Source organism: Ornithodoros turicata, chromosome 6 (assembly GCF_037126465.1).
Source record: "Ornithodoros turicata isolate Travis chromosome 6, ASM3712646v1, whole genome shotgun sequence".
NCBI classification, from domain to species: Eukaryota; Metazoa; Arthropoda; class Arachnida; order Ixodida; family Argasidae; genus Ornithodoros; species Ornithodoros turicata.
In genome coordinates this window covers 32,987,365-33,002,677 of record NC_088206.1, presented here as the reverse complement: position 1 = coordinate 33,002,677, position 15,313 = coordinate 32,987,365, and the positions used below count along the sequence as shown (strand labels likewise).

General features: G+C 45.1%; 1 protein-coding gene and 1 non-coding gene across 7 annotated transcripts in view; both read left to right on the top strand.

Moving 5' to 3' along the window:
• LOC135396520 (mitochondrial 10-formyltetrahydrofolate dehydrogenase-like) overlaps positions 1-15,313 on the top strand; it is a 121,842-nt gene that overhangs the window by 78,318 nt on the left and 28,211 nt on the right. The window lies entirely within an intron of this gene.
• Trnaa-agc (transfer RNA alanine (anticodon AGC)) lies at positions 2,367-2,439 on the top strand. The gene has a single exon. It is a non-coding gene; the product is annotated as a tRNA-Ala (tRNA).

The following is a 15,313-nucleotide window of genomic DNA, read 5'->3' as shown; positions in this document are numbered from 1 at the left end:
ACGTCACCAGATTTATTCTCGTTCTACATGCCCTTTGGGATGGCAGACCCGTGCTTCCCCTCTAACATCAGGCAAGGAAAGCGCACAAATGATGTGTATGTAGATGTCAGAAGGAAGCTCGTAAGGAACAACTTTTTCATATTTTGGCACAGCTTAATGCGCCCCCATTGTTGAAGAAAACAAAATGATGAAAAAAAAAAGGTTTACATTCTATATATGCATCGTCCAAAAACTGCACACATTTTTTTTTTTTTCAGTGATATTTCAGAGTCAAGCTACACCTCTGGCTGGTTTTGGCTGAAATAGCCCAGATTGACAATTACACAGGCAGATGTATGACAACATTGAAAAGATGGAGAAAAAGTTTTTTAAAATGCCTCACTCAATTTACTACTTTTCATCGCCTTACACTTTGACAGGTGTTCTTTATCCTAAAATGGTTTTATTGCCAAAATCCATGAGAATGACCGTCATCACATTAACAAGTTTCAATTGTATACCAAGTAATAACAAACGTGCTTCCTTTTTCTCAAATCAAAATGTGAATTACATCGTTGAGTTGCAGGCTTCAGTGAAAAATCACTGCTAGTGATGTCACTGCTGAGTGAGTACGTCACTGCTAGTGACGTAACATGTGATGCCAGTGTCTTTCACCCCATCCCATCCCATGTTATTCCATGAGCAGTTAGCATCAGAATCAATGAGCTTCCAGGATGCACTTATGAAAGGTTATTTCATATTTCAAATTTACAGGTTACAGGTTAGTTATCCATATTCTGTTCGTAGCGACGATAGGTTTCTGGTTGTGCTGCCGCCCCCTACGTACTATTTTGTGATTGCAAGAGATTGCTTTTTTACTCGTAAACTTTTGCTATGTGGCGATGTCGAGGTTAACCCGGGCCCTGGGACAGATGAGATGTTCCAGAGGCTTCTTGAGGGTCAGAGGGAAATTAAAAACGATATACAGAAGATTAATAAGAACATTGAAGGGCTAAATGCAAAAATCACCAGCATTGAAGCTACAGTTGTGTCACTGAAGGAAATGATGGATAAAATACCGGATCTTGAAGAAAAAATACGGAAGTTGGAAGCGCTTACTGTAAGCCAGAAGCAGACCATTATAAATTTAGAGGACAGGAGCAGAAGGAACAATCTCGTAATCTTCGGGATTCCGGAGAGAGTAACTGAAACACCAGAAGAACTTAAGACGAAAATTGTACAAGAGCTGTTTTTAGACAAGATGCAAGTGCCTGTGTCGTCAATTGCACATCTACAGCGTTTGGGCAAACAGCGTCCAAACAGACCGGTTATTTTGTACTTGCAAGATTACAATGAGAAACAGTGCATCCTCAGTTGTACCAGGAAGCTGAAGGGTACCGATATATCTATACAGAATGATTACTCAAAGGACACGCTACGTAAACGTAAACTACTTTGGGAGAGTGCTAAACGATAAACTGTGGATCAATAATGATGTCTACGTACGAGACGATTGCAAAAACCAAAGAATTAGATTACGTTCTTCTGAACCAAGGGCCCAATGACAGCCCAGCTGGCAGCAGTTACGAATATTAAATGTAAATGCAAGAAGCATCGTGAATAAAGTTTGCCAGCTTGAGGAACTATTGCTAGAATATGACCCTAATGTAACAGTCATTACCGAGACATGGTTAAATGATAACATAAGCGATGACGAAATAATACCCAGGACACACAAAATAATACGCAGGGATCGCCCCAGAGAGGCGGAGGAGTAGCTGTGGTAATTAAGGCAAATATGGAATGTGCCCAGCTTGAACAAACTGAACATAATGAAAGTGTCTGGTGTATATACGTTAAATCTGTGGGGTAATTATGGTATCTTGGGTGCCATCTATTGTGCTCCAGAAGAAAAAGACAAGTTTTTAAAACGTGTCTATGACCATGCACTTGAGCAAATTACACAAATCTGGATCAAAAATTGTTGCTAGAGACTTTAACTTGCCTTCGATAAACTGGGCAAAGTTAACATGTGGTACTTGGAATATGAAGAGCTGTATTGCTTCATTTAATACCATGTTTGCATTTGACCTAACTCAGGTTGTGAAGAGTAGCACACGCTATGACAAGTCATCTTGCTCAATATTGGATCTAATACTTGTTAGTGACTTTTTTTCGGATTGTGAAACTACAGTGGGAGACGGAATCTCCGATCACATGCTTGTGTACTTTACCTGCAACGTTCGTAAGGTGAAAGAAGGACAAAAGAAGTTTGAACAAGAAAGAACTGATGTTCTGAGGCTGGAACATGGAAAGAAGGATGAGTGAGAGAGAGTGGCTGGTTTGTCCCTTCACATGACGCACCCTGGAAGTCACTGAGGAGGCGTGTTAGCTTAGCTCAGTTGGTAGAGCCCTGGACCAGCAATCCAGAAGATGTGGGTTCGAGTCCTACAGCTGGCTAACCTTTTCAGTGACTTTCATCTTTCATCGTTAAAAGAAGTTTGTCTTGGTGGAGGACTACGCGAAAGCGGACAGTACGAGCATAGTAGTGTATTTAAATTATCATCTCGATAATTTTAGAGGAAGTAATGTTGAGGCGCTTTGGCAGGTGTTCAAACGAATATGCCGATTTTGCATTGATCAATGCGTCCCGAATAAGAATAAGCGACTAACAACCCTAACCCATGGATCACTCGCTCTATAATACATTTGAAGAGAAGAATAAGACGATTGCGAAGGAACCGTGGAGCTGAAAGAGAGGAAATAAACAGAGCGGTGCCCCGTATCAAAAATAAATGAGTCCAGGGTGGAGTATTACGCGGATGTGCTTCGGGATTTCATGACGAACGAGCTTTTTGTCTGACAAAAAACATGGTATTGAAGCTTTGAGGGTTGATTCGCGTGTAGTTACTAATAGCAAGGAAATAGCGAACATTGTAACAAGTACTTCCAGTCTGTTTTTAATTTTGATGTACAGGATCATGTATTTTAACATGTTAATGTTATTCCACCAAATGATAACATTGTATCTTACCAGGGTGTGTTTAATATGTTGTTGCGACTAAAGGTAAAAAAGGCAGTGGGGCCGGATTGCATAGCCAATATTTTCCTTAAAAAGTATGCGGATGTCGTTGCAAAGTACTTGCAAGCAGTATTCATAAATAAATAAATAAATAAAATAAAATGTAGTTTGTGGTGGTGGAGCACGCTCATATTCAGTATGCCATAAATCAGTGAAGACCCCAAAAAATGTAAGCACTGTTTACGCGCATTTGACAACGTGCATTTTTATTATGCATATTACATTTGTTAATCTTTTTGTGTAGTTGCTGGATTTGAGCCCAACAGCAGGGGTCAGCAATTAGAGAATATCCAGAACATGCAAGGCATACATTTCCGCATTCCACATTCAAGTAACGTTGAAGAAGTAACCATGCGAAGAAACAATACAACAGTGAAGCTGGCTTCAGTACACTAAAATATGTCACACGTAACGATATATGGTATACCTCAGTGTTTCCCAAACCGTGTGTCAGGACCCCCATTGAGACCGCAATAGCCCAAGCAGGCCCAAGAGAAAGCAGATGAAATGAGCGCAATATGCGACAAAACCAAGGAAACTATCTCACTACAACTGCATTATATTGAAGTTGCTTTACAAAAATGCAAGTTCAGTTCAGCGCACAATCTGTCGGGAAACAAGCTAACTCGCAGCAATGCTTTCAATCGTGTCGCAGTATCCCTCACTTAATCATGACGAGACCCTGGACCTACATCAGACGTCACTTGCGCGTAGTAAAACATTTATATTACTGTATATGTATTATGGCAGAGTTCAAACTTCCTAAACAAGCGCGCGCGCACACACATGCACAGACGGTGATCTCAGTTGCCTCGCGACGTAAACTCCCAACTGTTAACACACATGCACAGACGGAGAAAGACATCAGCTGTCACACACACACAGCCATCCCGAAAGCTACGCCCATCTTTGTTGATGCACCCACGAATCCACAGGAAGACTGCTGAAGCTCTCCCACTCGTATTAAGTACCTGTACCTTGAACTGCAAACAATTTGGTGCACACTCCACAAAACTAGAACAGTTGATTGCTGATTTCATGGGCGCGGCCATGCGAGCCGAGAAGGACAGTTCAACGTTCAACAGAGGCCAATAGGTTCAGGTTCAGGTTCAGGTCGTGCTTAATCCCCTTTGAGGCGGGGCAGTTTCCTGTCGGAATCACAAGCACTGAAGACTTAAAAAGGAAAGAGAAAAAAGGAATTTGAGAAAAAAAACGAAGCAAAACGATGATGGAACTTCGGTTTCCGATGCACTATTTTGAGGCGCGCAGTGTACGCGTTGTCTGTCTTTCCCAGTTCGCCAGATGACGCTTGGCCCGTTCGACGACCTCGGCGATGTCGCTGGCGTTTGCTTCTTTCGTTAGACCGAGGGCTGCAGCGATGTCTTCTCCGTTGGGGCGAGTGGTCTTCGTGGCTGGGCACCTGAAGAGAACATGTTCTATGTTCTCATCTTCTTGATGGCACAGGATGCATGTTGCTTCGATGTTATTAAATAGCTGTGACAGTCTCAAACGAGTAAGGAGGGCTCCCGTCCTGGCTTGAAACAGCAGGCCGCTCTGGCGATCTCCTCGGTAGAAGTTGAAAGGGGCCGGTTGTTCTTTGTGTTGGTTGTACAGGGCTAGGCTTTGCTTTTTGGTGGTCCGCTGTCTCCATCTGTCAATCTTTATTTTCTGCATTTCTTTATCTGTCCGCTTGTTCCACTCCATTGCAGTCGTCGCCTTTTGCCGGCTCGTCCCCTTGCTGTAAATTGAGTCGATCCTACTGATGCGTTTGATCCATTCGGTCTTGATTCCTCGGTACCTAATATGTTGGAATAGTTTCTTTATGTGTCTCTCTTTTGGTAGGTGGATTAGTCGACCCAGGTACCGTGTTTTTGATCTTGCTTCTCGATGTTCGTAGCTTGACCAACCTATTTCTCCTTCAATTGCTGCGTTGGCTGTCGCTAAGTTCCCTCCTAGGGTCCATCTACCTATTTCTCTCTGCTGTCGTTCAAGAGTTTTCATTGTGGTGTTGCTGTAACACAGAACTTCGTTAGCGTACGTAGCTGCCGGTACCGCCACGGTCTTCCAGAGGATTTTCCCCACGTTATACGGGTTGTACGAGTGCCGGGCAAGGTGCCATACGTGGCCTTTCCTTTTGTTCGTGTTAGCCAGGATTGATTTTTCGTGGGTTTCCAAATAATTTGGTTTGTTCTCAAGGAGTACGCCAAGGTACCTGTACTGGTTTGTATGATCAACTTGAAAGTTTTGGAGCCAAAAGACATCGTCATTTTTACGCCTTCCACCGATTTTCATCCACTGTGTCTTCGCTCGGCTGAATCTCATTCCGTTCGGTTCGGCTAATGTGGTACATATGTTGAGCATGCTTTGCAAGTCCTGTGCTGTCTTCACTAGGAGGAGGATGTCATCCGCGAATGCGAGTGTTGATATGTACGTTGTCGTTGTTTCGCCTTTGGTGTCTTGTGTGGTTATGGTGATGCCCTTTTTGCTGCCTTCAAGTTCTTTCAGCATTTCGTCGAGGAATAAGTTGAAGAGCGTGGGGGAAAGCGGGCATCCCTGTTTGAGTCCGACCAGTTGTTTGACCTCTTGTGATTTAATGTCTTCCAGGTGATACGTGGTGGTGCAGTTTGCGTACATGTTTTCTATTAAGGACACCAGGTCCTCTGGGAGTCCCATGTTTCGTAGTTTTCCCCAAAGTACTTTATGTGGTACGGCGTCGTAACCTTGTTCTAGATCGAGGAAAGCTAGATATAATTCTTCTCCTGTCTTTTGTGCCATTTCTATCAGTTGAGTGACGATGAAAAGGTTATCACTGCCCCTTCTGTCGCGTCGGAAGCCGTTTTGGGACTGGGCTAGCTTACCATCGCAGCATTTTGTTATCCTCTCGTTGATGATGGCCGCAAATAGTTTGGAAACGTTGCTTTGTAACGTGATTGGTCTAAAAGATTTTAGGTCGTCCCGGGGTTTCCCTTACCCTTTGTAGAGTAGCCTTACTGTGCTGTGTTTCCATGATTTTGGTACCCGTTTCGTTTGTAGTATAAAATTGAGCATTCTTCGCAGGGCTTCTTTTGAGAGTGGTTCCAGTGCTTTCAAGAATTCGTTTGGTATCTCGTCCGGGCCTGTCGCCTTCCCCCTCATTAACTTGTTTAGATGTCTCGCCAGTTCAGCTTCGCTTATTTCCTCTACCCTGGCGTCACTTTGTTGGTGAGCTGGATGAGCTGTTTGATCGTGTTGTGGGCTGATTCGCTCTTGCATGTCTTCTTGTTGTTGTTGGAAGTACTGGGTCATGTATTGCTCCTGTTCTTCTTTCTTGTTTATTTTTCTCCCCTTGATGTTGTCGCAGAGTACGATTTCTGGTTTTGTTGGCAGTCGCTGATTGTTCATATCTTTTATATATTTCCAAAATTTTTGGCCGTTTTTTCGCCCTCCGTTCATGATGTCTATCTCTATCCCTCTGTAATACTGATCCAACTTCCCCGCTACCAATCGCTTTGTCTTCTCTTGTTGTTTTTCGTAGGCTTCTTTTTCAGCCTCGCAATCCGTCTTGCTCTTTCTCGCTCTCCTCCATTCTCTGCATAGCCTCTTCCTTTCCCGAATGGAATCCAGCACCTCTTTGTCGCACCAGGGTCTTGCTTTGCCTTTTGATGCGCCACTACTTGTTTTTCCAACAGTTGTTCTCGCCGATTCTTCGAGTTTCTGGATGAACGCCTCGTAGTTTGGGGGCATGGATGTTGCTAGTGCTTCTTCAAGTTTGTTAGCGAATTTCTCTATATTGTCTTGATTATTAGTTTTCCACCTTGGCGTCCGCTTTCGCATTAGGTGCTTGCGCCGGGTCTTTGTTTGAGAAGTCGTAATCAGTATTTTGATTCGGTTGTGATCGCTGTTGCAGCTGAAATTTTTTTCCTCGTCAATGTTAATGCTGTGTATCGTAAATGGGGCTTGTTTCCATCGTGGGCAGGCTAGAGCGTAGTCGATGCACGTTTCCTGTATTCCTCTACTCCATGTTATTTGGCCTGTGCAATTGTCGTGTAGGTTCAATATGTCTAGGTTTAGTTGTTTCACGATCGCTCTCAGGTGTTGTGATCTGTTTTCTTTCCCGTCGAGTTCTCCTATGTGGCAATTAAAATCTCCAAGCAGCATTATTGGTAGTTCCGGGTGTGATTGTTTCATCTGGGCGATGTCTTGCGTTATGCAGTGGCTGATTTGCTGGTTCCATTCTGGTGCCTCGTTTGCTGTGGCCATATAGACAACTCCGACACGAACTACTTGTTTACGGAATACTCTGAATGTTGCCCACATATGTTCGACGCATTTGTCTACTGATACCAGTTCTACATCTTCCTTATTAAACATCATTCCTATGCCTCCGCCTTTCTTCTCCGCTTTTTGCCTATTTACGCCAATCCAATCCCATTTTCCTTCTAGGAGCGGTTTCTCCTGGTCTCTTAGGTGCGTCTCTGTGATGGCGTAGATTCCTATATTTTCTTCTTTAGCGTTCAGTTGCAGTTCAGTCCATTTGAGTATGCTTCCCCCTTGGATGTTTAACGTTGCGATCCCTAATTGACTAGCCGTGTTGCGGTGCCGGTTCCCCCTTCCCTGTCGATGTTGCCTTAGTATCTTTTGGGTCGGTTTCGGTAGGGGTTCCATCCGTATGTCCGTGGGTGCCACTGTCTGAAGCGCCTGGTCGGTTCGTAGTAGAACGTTCTTTCCTCTTGGCGGTTGCAGTTGTAGGGGTATGGCCTCGCTGTCGCTCTGTTGTAGGGCCTCATTTCTAAAAAAGCATATATCTCCTCTGCTAGTTGTGCTGCTACTATTTCGCTTCCTTCTGGTGAGAAGTGTATGTCGACAATACCCGACGCTACAGCAGTTTTCAGTAGGTGGTAACTGTTTAGGTACATCATCCGTGGGGTTTGGCTGCACGCTCTTTGTATTTCTCTGTTCACGTGTCTTGTTTTACTTTGCACTTCTTGTCCTCTCTCTTTGGTGAAAGGGATGGAACAGATCCCTAGTTTATGACCCGGATGGTCTTCGAGCCAATGCTTCGCTTTAGTTATAATTGTTGTGGCGATCTGGTCTGGTTCCAGTCCATTTAAAATGTCATTGAGGCCCGCCATGATTATGATCAGGTTGTTGTCCTGTTGGGCAAGCTGCAAGTCGGCCAAATCACTGAAGATTTCCTCCGCCTTTGCTCCAGGTTTTCCATATATGCTCACCCGTCTATCCCTAGCTACTTCATTTAAGAGGGGTGTTTTGACTCTATTTAAGTTAGAATCACCTATGAGTATTACCCGCTTTTCCAGGTAAGCGTCCGGGCAGTTCGCCAGAGGTGCGCGAGCTTGCTGCCTTCTGTTTGTTGGGCTTCCTCCGGGGTCGCCTTGACCTCGATTTTCTTTTGGCCCCGTTTTCGCGGCTTCCTGACCTTGTGTGGGTGTTCGGTCTTCCCCAGTAGTGGCTTCGCCATTTTGGGCATCCTCCTGATTCTCCGTATTGGGCGTGTTTTTTGACGACATCTCAAGTGTGGCTATGCTGCTTTCAAGAGTGTCGTGTACGATTTCTTCTGCGTTCTTGATCGCGGTGCGGAGAGTATTATTTTCATGCTCCATGCTTTCCAGACGTACTGTCAGCTGTTCTATTGTCGCCTGTTGTTCCGCGTTTTGTGTGGTGAGAAATTCAACTTTTCCTTCCAGCCGTTTGATGTTTGTTTCTGCCTTCTGCACATTCTCGCTTTGCTGTTCTAGCGTTGTCTCTAGTTGTTCAAACTTTTTGCACACCTGACACGCGAAATCGTCATTTGACAGGCGAGCATCCTCGTAGGTTTTGAATGGTGTTTCCTCAACATACATCCATCTGAGACATTTGTCGCACTGTATCATGCCGTCGTTCTGGTTCTTCTTTTTGGATTTCGGCATTGTACCGGGGTTCTGTGCTATCGGTTAGGACGTAAAATCAAAACGAACTGACCTTTTAAGATGCGCGCGCTCCGGTCCGCTCTTGCGCTTCCCACTTCTAATTTTAGCTGAGTTCGAAGGGGGCGCTAGTCGTCGGTGCTACAATTTCCAGAGTGAACCGACCTCGATCGGCTGCTCCGCACTTTTTTATTATTTTTCTTCTTAGTATTATTTATTTTTTTGTGTTTAATTTCCAATTATAATTCCGATTCCAGCTCAACGGCTTAACCGCTCAGCGCGCTGACACTAGTGCAACGTAGAGTCAATAAATAGCGCGGAGCACTCTCGCTTCCCTAAGGAGTTGAGTACTTGAAGTATATTCGTGTTTTATGATTCCCCTTTACCTCTCTTTACGTTCCAGAAACATACGGTTTCTGAGCCAAGACAATATAGTTGCGAGCGCAGTTGACATACAGAAGTATATACAGATCCCGAACCGTGAAGACCCCCCCCCCCCCGCCCCAAACGTGGTTGCCACGGTTTCGGTTTTGGCCTATTTGCATGTCGAAATTCAGAGGTGGATATTTTGATACACGTGCGTGTTTCAAAACTTTTAAACGTTGTGTGGATTTTAACTAGGACAGATTCCCATATCGGTATCTGGCTTTTGTTCAAGACGCCCTAATTAAACAGTTATTTAATGAATTTAATTAACTAGTCATCCTTATAAGTCATTCTAGTCTTTCTTGGAAAAGATATGCGCCTGACCGCAGAACTCAACTGTTAAAATGACGTGCTCTCGTGGCTGTTTTATAAAAATTTGTCCAAGCTGAAATACACACACACACAAAATAAACAGGAACGTGCCACAAAGGCATATTTCGTGGTCGTAGCCCTTTTTTAATAATTTTTTAATCAAACAACTAGGACTACCTGTACATTAGTATCGCATTTACGCGTATGCGAGTGGAGGAAAACCTATGGAGTGGAGTGTTGCCCGTGAAAATAAATGCCAATCTCAAAATAAAGTTGATGTTGAAACGATTAACTCCATTTCTTATAACTTTCTTGAACAGCATCTGCAACTTGGGCGAGGTGGTTTAAACCACTCTTATAACTACAACTACAACAACAACAACAACTTTATTTTGGCTTTGGGGAGTGGGGAGGTTCATCGCCACGGGCGATACTCTACCCCATTGCTGGTGAGAATGTGGGGAATAAAATAACGAGCCCCGTCACTATAACGATCGAAGTCCGATGGTGTCCAGATCCATGTAGCTTCGGTGGCGACGAAATCCAGCCATTTCGTGAGGGAATGCACGTTGTTTTTCGAGCCACCAGTCGAGGTGATGCAAAACCATTCTCTCCATCAGTTTCCCCATACAGCTTGTCAGGCTCGTCAGCTCTGGGTAGCTGCGCTTGTCAATTCCGAACTGGGTAGCTGCGCTTGTCAGTGCGCAGCTACCCAGAGCTGACGAGCCGCAAACACGGCGAAACACGTGTCCTCTGGTGCTGTCACATCGTTCCATGGGTATCTGTTTCTCTGCCTGCAGCCATAGAAGCCATCTTAATCTGTAATTTTGAATTTCAAACACTTCTAGTGTTATTTACTTGTTTCTTTAATGGCTATTTCCCATCATATATATATATATATATATATATATATATAATCTTGAGAAGTTGGAGTTGGATCGGACGGCTACGTAATTATAGTTGAAATAAATGGGAGACAGAAGACGAAAGTAGGGGAAGTAACAAAAAAGGGTTTATTAAAACTTAAAAATCATAAAAGTTAGGGAGGATGTCTACGTTACGGCGGAAGCTCCGCCTTCTTCGGGACAAAAGAGCTATATATATATATATATATATATATATATATATATATATGTGTGTGTGTGTGTGTGTGTTTGTAACTCAAACGTCGCCATGCCAGTACTGGACAGCTGTTTCGGCCTTGTTCGGCCTCATCAACAGTACGCAGGCAGGCAACGTTTGAGTGGATGGCGTCAGAAGGTCACGTAACACGTGATTCCTCCCGTCAGGGTGAGATAACTCACTCACTGAAAGCCCAGTACAAAACCAGTGAAGTATAAAAAGAAAAAAATAGCCAGAGCTCTTTGGCTGCACGTATAGCATATGTTTGTAACTCAAACGTCGCCATGCCAGTACTGGACAGCTGTTTCGGCCTTGTTGGGCCTCATCAACAGTACGCAGGCAGGCAACGTTTGAGTGGATGGCGTCAGAAGGTCACGTAACACGTGATTCCTCCCGTCAGGGTGAGATAACTCACTCACTGAAAGCCCAGTACAAAGCCAGTGAAGTTAAAGTTAGTAAAGTTACAAATTAAGCTTTCACGAGCGCTACGCCAACACAGCGATGACAGGAAACCGGATGATAACTTTGCGCTACTTGTGTAAGAAACAGGTGTTGCTAATTATGTAGCACCTGTTTCTTACTCAAGGAACAGAAAAAGTAGCACCAGTTTTCTTTTGTTCGCCTATTTATAAAGTGCTAGTGAAAGCTTAATTTTGAACACCCTGTATGTATACTGAAGATGGAGATAGTGATCATCACAATCTCTGAAGCTGAGTGCAGGGGGGCAGCGTCCTGATCCCACCGCTTTTCAACGTGGTTATGGCAAGTTTACCATATTATCTGCTCAGAAATGTGCACATTAATATGTACGCCGACGGCATATGTCTATGGTCTTCTGGAGTACAATTACCAGCTTTGTAGCAACGGCACCAGAATGCATTAGGGTGTAGTGTTTTTAGCCAAAAGGGGCATAGATGTGTCCGCCGGAAAGACTGTTTTTCTTCGCTTTACTCGAAAAAAAAAGACATTTTCAACTGAGACCTAATGACTAGTCGATGAGGAGGGCGTCCCATCACCGATTCTTGGGAATAGTTAATGATGCGCAGCTTTCATGGGCTGCTAACATCAATTGTCTTAAGGGCACAGCTGACGCACGAGTCAACATTATACGTCATACAACGGGCTCCCGCTGGGGAATGTCGACGAGGTCCCTACTCTCCATGCATAGAGTGCTGATACCACAGATGGTGGCATACCATCTACCCGTACTGCATGGGATTAGATAGGATGGGACTCACCTGAGAAGATGCTGCAAAGCATCTCAGCCAGAAGCCTCAAAGTATGCCTAGCTCTGCTTCGTGCCGCTCCTAGCTCCTAATGTATTAGTTACTGCAGAGGCCAGTCAACTTCCAATAGACATTTTTCGAGCGCAAGAAACAGTGCGACACTACATACGTCTCTGCACGAGGCACCATAGACACCCACTAGCACGCAAAGTAATGCGTTGACACTCTCGTTTTCTCGCAGCGATTGCCCCACATCATTGAGCTTTGCCGAAAGCAATCCCTCCACGATCGACCCAGCATCCCCATTGCACATTTATGCTGCCTGTAATCTGTGTAATGTGCACCGAAGATCAGCACTGCAATCTGCTGCGCTGAGACAGTTCTTAACAACAACAGGACAGCTATTTTCACCGATGGATAGACGGTCGCAGTTAGGTCTGCGTCTGGCCTGGCCTGTTGTCCCCTAACACTCCAGGGAAGGATGACACGGCTGTCCCAGGGAGCATCCTCTACAACGCCAACACTACTAGCTCGTATCAATATGTGTGGCTGCGTACCCGTCTGCAGCGCTATGGGTCATATATAGGATAATATATGGTCGACAAAGGAGGTAGAAAACGGGAATAAAATGTATCTCATCAACCTGAAGAAGATCAAGAATGAACTTCAGGAAAGGGAAACTGGGATCTCTCACCGGATACATAACTAAAGAACAAAACGAGCCTACATGTAGTGTTAGGCACCGGGAAAAATGCGTGAAACGTCGATCCCATGTGGTGTATTCTATCCCGCTGACAGAAAATACATCGGGTGAACAGGAATGTCTATGAACGTGAGACTAAGATAACATAAGAACAAAGTTTCGGCAGGTGATATCACAGGTTCCTAGTGTGCCGACCACGTAGAAATGTGGTTGCAATCCAGAATTCGACAAAACCCAGACAGTGCATCACTCAAGAGATAAACACGTTGGGCAGACAGTGGAAACGATCAACATCACGAGATTAAAAGACAGGTGTGTAAGCATCGAGACAGCTTCTTGAACAGATAAGCAGGTTATCCTGACATAAAAAGGCTCGTCGTTCGGGCAGCATAGTCATTAAATAAGCTTCGCTTCAGAGTATCGACACTGAGGTCCAGTCCACTGAGTTTCGTCTTTGTTCCGCTGTCGCTTACTTCATGGTCATATATAGTGATTCAAAGGCTGGACTACAATCCATAATATCATTCCTAAGGAATGGGTATATGGTACCCGCAGTTCACGACATTGACTGTGTACAAGCGATCACGGGCGTTCCCAGGATTTTTTCAAAGGGGGCAAAGCGCTTCGAGGGGGGGGGGGCAAGAGTGCAAGCCCCCACTCCCTCCCACATCTTTTTCTGGAGGCCGATGTTGCGCACTGTGTGAGTGCTCAGAGGTTCCTATTTATGGTATCTGGAAATAATCACAACGACCTATGACCAAAGAGTAGGAAGGAGTTGCCTCAGGACAGAAGCCGCCGATATTTCCAAGCACTATTTTCACAAGCGACCTTGAAGTTCCAGTGGAGGGCACGCCTCCCCCTCCCCCCTGCCCCATCTCGGTACGCCCATGCAAGCAATCCAGGGATACTGGCCATGACATACTGTAACGGATTCCCGGACACGCGTTCCGGGCGTTCCCGGACGTTCGCGCATACGGGCGAATGAATTTAGCGGATGATGAAGTAGCGGACCTCGCACATCTGTCCTCTCCAGACCATGTAGTGCCGTACGCCAAGGCATATTGAGGTCCCTGACACAGACTATGACTAGACAGTAATGACTGCAAGGCGACAAGTACGCCTCGTTGCCCCATCTAGTTGACCCGGAACTGAAAATCACAGTTCCGTCCAAGCTTCCCCTGTCTATCCAGACACTCTTGCACAGGTTCCGTTTGAGCGTCCCGTACGAGCGCCAATTCCTCCATACAGAAGACTGATTCAGGGAACTGTAACTTTTGTGCAACCGTGGAGGACACTGAGCACGTTCGTGTGCAGTCTTCCCAAAGGGCCACTATATGAAATCTGTTCCCGATGGACTGGACAACCTCGTGGGAACTTTGACCTCGGCTTTGGAACTTTCGAAACTGGACTGGAAACTTTGACCTTGTAAAAGTGCTGGGTCCTTGGCCACACGACAAGAGGGATGCTACCTTGTCAGCGCTTGTAAGATTTATTCAGAGCAGTGCGTTGGAGACACTCTATTAAGACCGTGTGCTTTATTTTGCACTGCACTAACACTAACTGGCTCCGAAACGTCTGGTATCCCCGTCCTGTACATTGGTTGGAGATTTGCTTTAGTATCATTACACTAAGCAATGATTTGTCATCGGCCTATGTTTCAGAGCGGCGTTTGTTACTTTTGTGTATGTACGCCTACATTTATGTATGCCGTTACTTTTGTGTATGCTTGGTATGTGTGTATGTGGGGGGAGGGGGGTCTGTTTATGGGAGCAGCCAAGTTTGCCGTGTGATTAATTGAATATCTCCCTCTTATTTGTTTCTTTCCAATCCCAACACCAATGCCATGGCGTTCCACGCAGAGACTGGGAAGTGACCCAGGTTCGAATCCGTGCGCCGGCTGTGCTGTCTGGATATTTTCCCCAGGTTTTGTTCAGACGTTTGAAGGCAAATGTCGGCACACTTCCCTGCGAAATCTGCCCAGGACGCGCGTCCCCCTCCCCTTCCCGCGTTAGTCGTGACGTTGTCCGCATGAGCTGCTGGGCGACTACGCAAGCTGTTCCGTCACCACCATCACTGCGATCTGGGAACACTATGGTGTTTTTTTGTTTTTTTTTTCGTTTTAAGTATTGAGTTATGGGCACGAAAAGAACGTCATGCAGCGTGTGGCCCAGATGTAGAAAAGTGGTATATGTAATGTTATTGCGCTATATTATTCAACTTTTCACTACAGTAGATCCTTTCACTGCGTTGCACGATTGACCAGAAGCGAAGCTTACTCTCCATATTCCACGTCCTTACGGCACTTGGTTGCACTTGCAACATTTCGGGGAGTCGTATGCGTCAGGGAGAAGCAGGGGGTTAGAGTAACATTGTACGTAGCTTACTTTCTTGGGTGAAGGGATGGGAAGGAAAACCTGTGAGGCAGTGAGTAGCAGTATTCGTCAGGTGATGCGTCAATTTCTTCCTTCTTTTTCCTTGTTCTCATTACAATTCGATCTCACACTCTGCTCCAGCTGACGGGCTTATCGGCTGAATTGGTCGTAGTCTGCTTGTCGTATGT